This window comes from Bison bison, unplaced genomic scaffold (assembly GCF_000754665.1).
Source record: "Bison bison bison isolate TAMUID 2011002044 unplaced genomic scaffold, Bison_UMD1.0 scf7180017864118, whole genome shotgun sequence".
NCBI lineage: Eukaryota > Metazoa > Chordata > Mammalia > Artiodactyla > Bovidae > Bison > Bison bison.
Genome location: NW_011494690.1, coordinates 2,631,186 through 2,636,887, shown reverse-complemented (window position 1 = coordinate 2,636,887; position 5,702 = coordinate 2,631,186). Strand labels below are relative to the sequence as shown.

Here is a 5,702-nt window from a genome sequence, read left to right as displayed (position 1 = left end):
ATGTCTTGCCTATCTGAATGTAAGTCAGCTCTGTGTTGAAGAAGGACTTTATAACCTAAGTCTAGAACAATCTCTGGGGCTTCTCTGGTGGTTCAGTGGTAAGGAAATCTACTTGTCAATACAGGGGACACAGGTTCAATCTCTGATCTGGGAGGATCCCACATGCCGAAGAGCAACTGGGCCTGTGCACCACAACTATCGCTTGTGCTCTAGAGCCTGGAAGCCAAAACTACTGAGCCCACCTGCTGCAGCTACTGAAAACTGCAGGCCCTAGAGCCTGTGCTCCACAACAGAATCCATTGCAACGAGAAGCCTGTACATCGAAACTAGACAAAAGTCCCCATAGCAACGAAAACCCAGCACAGCCAAAAACAGAGAAACTAATAAAAAGAAATTAAAAAAAGAAACACTATAAATAAAATAAAATAACCCGTGGCATAGTACATATATTCAGTAGATACCTCTTGAATAGATGGAGGATGAGTCAGGTTCAGTGATGTTTCAGACTGCTGCTTTTGCTAAATGGCCTGGGAATCAAAGCTATGGTTAAATACAGGCCATGTCTTCTAAACAGCTAGTGGCACTTGCTTAGATCCCGGGCATCATAGATACTGCTGTCTGGTTTGTTACAGTACACATTTGAACAGGAGTTAGGGATTCTAATTCCATTTAGTAAGCATAGTTTCATCTAGGTAACCCTGCTCCTTATGAACTCTTGTTCCACCAAGTTTTAAAAGTCCAGAGCCTGTCCCCAGATTTCTCGGAGTTTCCCAGGAATGTTCTCGTTTCTTCTGCTTTCACCAACTCCGTTCAGTTTTGGAATCATCTTGTCATCTTGTGCATTGTTTCTCTCCCACTCCTGTTGACCCACATGTGGGAACTCAAGCAAATGACTTGCGTTTTAGCAAACTTGACTGATGTTTTAGGGAAGTTGGGGAATTCTACCTACTGGGAGGGTGGGGTCAGGATTGGGACAACTAAATCAGAGCAGCAAAAATAACTTTAGGTGGCTGTTAAAGAGTCCTATTTTTAAAATCTGTCATCCCACCATAGGAGACTCTTTTCATTGGTTGTTTCATTCTTATGGGCATCTTCCTTTCTTCATCGCCTTATATTTCTAGGTCCTGTCTCCCAGATTGTCTTCAGCGAAATCCAAATTCTTCCTCTATATTTGTTTGGTTCCTACTCCTGAACTCAACTCTGGATTATTAGCATACTCAAATTCATCAAAATGCTCAACAGATGCTCCCCCTCCCACCCTGGCTCCCCAAAACCAAACAACCAACAATCAATTTACTTTCTTAAGGTCCACTTTCAAAGGTATATGCAATTTCCCCCCTCAGTTATGAAAAATTTGCTAAGGCTTCCTAGTTAGTAGTCTCCAGTAATAAAGTACAGCTAATATTATATCAATCTTAATCCTTCGGGAAAACAGTGTATATCTTTGATATAAAAGAAGTACTGTATTTTTGCAGGTATTCCACTGCAAAAGAAAGGAAATTAACATTAATGGGAAGACTGTGTGTGTTTGCGTATGCTCAATCTCTCAGTGGTATCCAACTTCTTGTGATCTCATGGTCTGTGGGCCACCAGGCTCCTCTGTCCTTGGAATTTTCCAGGAAAGAATACTGGAGAGGGTTGCCATTTCCTACTGCAGGGGATCTCCCTGACCAAGGCACCAAACTCAGATCTCCTGCATCGGCAAGCAGATTATTTACCACTGAGCCAACCTGGGAAATCCAATGGAAAGACTACTATGTGTGAAACACTATTTGACTAGTTGCTTTCATTTATTCATTACGAATTTATTGAACACCTATTTGGCACACCCTTTTACTTAACGCACTTAGTAGACAGACCCCACTTTCCAGCTTTTCCATCCATGAGACGCTTGGATTGTCCCTGAGGACTTAAGTGACCATGGCCTATCACTCCATCCAAGCTACTTTATTTTACATATAATCGGAGCATTCAATTACCTATAAAGAATCACCTCACGACAAAGTTCGGACCACTCTTTTTGCTTTTTTAGACTAGGCTTTTAACTGTGTTTGCGCATATATAATATGCTTTAGAACCGTATCCATTCTTCTCTTACCAGAGGCGTGGCTTCGGAGAATGTTAAACTTTTGGCCAAAATTTGAGATTCACATCCTCTTTCTAGTCAGCCTTAAACCTCCAATTTGAAGAGAAAGAAGCATAGAGTTAAAGGCAGCACTGCCTCCAGCGCTGCAAGGCCCAGGATGAGAGTTAATACCAGGTGATGAAACTAAGTCTGAGAAATGCAGGGCGCAGGGGACGGGCGGACAAGCTCGCCCCAACTAAGCGTAGCCTGGTCGCTACCCAGACGGTCCAGCCAAACCGTCCTCTTTAGCCCTCCTCGGCCCTCAGGCGAAGCTGCCACAGGCAGAGCTGGAACTGGGGAGGAGCAAATAGTCAAGGGCGCGCGCGGGCAACGTGACGTCAGATACGCGACGCGTCGCAACGCAGTGCAAATTGGGAATCGGGGATGAGCTGGGCTGGCTTCCGTCCGGATAGCGATTCTTCCTCGAGTTGGTGGGAGATGGGCCTTTGGCGAGGAGGCCGGCGTTAGTGAAGTGCGCCGGGCTCCAAGGTGAGTGCGGGGCTGGGTCCTGGCCTTTGATCCTTGGGAATCCGACCGCAGCGAAGCCCCTTACCTTACACCAGCTGCTGATCACCCGGGAGACAAGCTCTGTCCTCGGAGAGGGGTGGGACAATCGGCTTTTGGAGGAAGGGCCCAACCTCAAGTCTTTCCTGCTGTCCACCTAGGGTTGCCCAGCCAGTTCCGCGTGGGCTCAGGTTTTCCGGTCTCGAAAGGTGGCCTTGACCATTCTTCCATCTTCTTGGACAGTCAGACCGACTTTGACCTCCTTCCTCTTGCCTCCGTTCTCGGATTTACTTGCTGTCGAGCTGCATCCCCAGGCCTTAATACAACCTCTCAGAGTGTTTTTCAGTCCGTCTTCTGATCCAGTCAAACTTGCTTTTAGTGAAGTTCAAAATTGCGTTTAAAGAAACTATGAGCGCATCAGAGTTAAAACTGTGACTTCCTCAAATAAAAGCTTTTCTTTCCTAAAATGTGCCCTCTCTCCTGGAGTTGTGGGATAAGTTAATTTCACCTCCACTCCACCTTGGAAATTATTAGAACCCTGAATTTATACCTAAAGCTGCAGGCCACACTTCTCGGTTTATTTCTTGCCTCCAGTTCATTTTGTGACCTTGAAACAAGTCCCTTGATCACTAAGAAAATATTTACCTGAAGACAGAGGTGTTGCAGAATCTAAGGAATTTAATACTTGTTAAGAGCCCTGAGGGTTTCAACTATAGGGGATGCCAAAATAAAGATTTTACTCTCTGTAAATCTGCAAACATCCTAATTTTTGTATGCTTTCTACTGCAGCCATGAAAAATGCCCAGTGGTCTTTGTTAGGGAAGTGTTCCTCTTGTAGGCTTTTTCTGTGGCTTTGCTATGTAAGCAGATTTTGCATTTCAACAGATTCTGTTTAAGATTCATTGTTGAATGTCTTTCATGATGTATTTAGATCATTTGTCATGATTCCAGAATACTGGTCTCATCTGTCTGAAAGGTTTCCGGTAGGTTGTGTTATGTTTCTAACATGTTGAAATAAGTATTCCATTTCTTGTGACACATTAGGTGCATCTTTTAAATTAGATAGTAAGAACACACAACCTGTCACTAATGACATAAATACATACTAATTGCACATAGGTATGAATTGTAGTTTTTGAGAAAACAATGAGTGAGAAAAACAAAAATATTTTAAGGATGTCTTTCTGTAATTTAATTTTTTAATATATTTACTTGAACTTTGTCAGTTGTTATGGTCTTTTATTTATTAGTATGAACACAATAGGAAAGAACCAGGATGGCTTCTGTAAAGTAGAAGAGTCAGTACATCAGATTTTTTTCCATAAAATGTCTGGCATTATATTTTATTATGAACATTATATTTTATTATGAACATGAAAATATACTTATTTTTGGAGAGATGAAAGGGAAAAAGTGTTCATTAAATATGAGGTGATAATAAGTTAAACATTATTGAGTCTTTTTTGTTTTAATCTTGGTTATTGTCCCAGTTGCCTATTGCTATATAACACTTCACTCTAAAACAAAGTAGCTTAAAGCTACAGTTTATTATCTCATGTTTCTTGGGCCAGCTGCATTCAGCTGGTTGCTTCTCGATGAAGGTTTCTTGTATTGTAGTCCGATATCCATCTGAAAACTCAGCTGGGCAGAACATCCAGGATGGCTCATTCCCATCGATGGCAGTTGCTGTTGGCTCAGAGTTCAGCTGAGACGTCGACAGGAGTGCCTGTGGTATAGCCTTTTCATGTGTCTTAGACATAGCACAGCATGGAGGCTGAGTTCCAGGAGCAAGTGTTTGAAGGAGTGGAAGCTTTCTCTTAAAATCTTTTCAAGCTTGGACCCAGAAATTGGCACAGCATTACTTCCAACATTCTCTGTTCATTAGAGCAGTTAGAGTCCTCCCTCCACCAGATAATAGACTTTTGAAGGAGCCAGTGCTGATAATAACTTGTGGCCATCTTGAGCATACCATAATTTTGTTGACAAGGTTGTGTTAGACTAATATTTAGATATAATAGTAGATGCAGAGTAAGTTACACTTCTGATTTTTTTTAGCCGTCTCATGGCACATTATAATTTTTGGAGCACTTTTTGAAAAAATTTTTTCATTTGCTACCTTTGAAAACTTTATAGAAGCAGATGGATTATTTCCATTTTGCAGATGAAAATAAACTGAGCAATGGCACTGGTGGCATTGGAGGATTTAAGGAATTTGCCCAGAGTTATATGATAGTAAGTGGAAATGAAACTAAGACTTGCAGTACTTTCATAATATAGAATTTATTAGTAAATATGAAATATTATATTAAACTTATTTTGGAATTACATATTTATAACCATACTAATTCAAGTAACACAGTACTCATGCGTAGTGAATAAAGTTAGTGTTGAGAGAGCTAAACTTTGTCTTTTCTAACACATTACAGTTTAGTCTTTCATAATACTAAATTATCTGAAATGTACCAATAATGATGTGAACCTGCATGTCTTTTTTTAAATTGAAGTATAGTTGATTTACAGTGTTTTAGGTGTACAGTAAAGTGATTCAGTCATATATATATATATTCTTTTTTTAGATTCGTTGGCATTATAGGATATTACAAGATATAGAATATAGTTCCCTGTGCTATACAGTAGGTCCTCATTGTTTATTCATTTTACATATAGTAGTGTGTGTCTGTTAATTCCAAATTTATTCCTCCCTACTCCCTTTCCCCTTTGGTGATCATAAGCTTGTTTTCTATGTCTATGAATCTATTTCTGTTTTGTAAATAAGTTCACCTATATCATTATTTTAGATTCCACATGTAAGTGATATATGATATTTGTCCTGATGTCTCTCTAATGTCATGAAATGAAATTATTATACATTATAATATCAATTTCAAACATTGAAAAGCTGTGGGTGTAGGAATCCTGGAGGTTTTACTTTAGTTTTTTAATTATAAAATATTAAAAATAAAAATGATTTCTCATAATTTTTGGTAGGTTGGGAATGATACAACTTAAGATGTTGATTTCAGCTGAAAACTAATTGTCATCTTCAGACTGTTTTATTGCTTCTAGTAACATA

The 5,702-nt window shown here is 40.0% G+C and overlaps 1 protein-coding gene across 1 annotated transcript in view; it reads left to right on the top strand.

Moving 5' to 3' along the window:
• Window positions 1–2,483: 2,483 nt before the first annotated feature.
• The window catches only part of USP8 (ubiquitin specific peptidase 8), a 51,273-nt gene continuing 48,054 nt past the window's right edge, over window positions 2,484–5,702 (top strand). The window contains exon 1 of the mRNA XM_010839496.1: window positions 2,484–2,614. The gene's annotated coding sequence lies outside the window, so the exon portion shown is untranslated. The remainder of the gene's footprint in view (window positions 2,615–5,702) is intronic.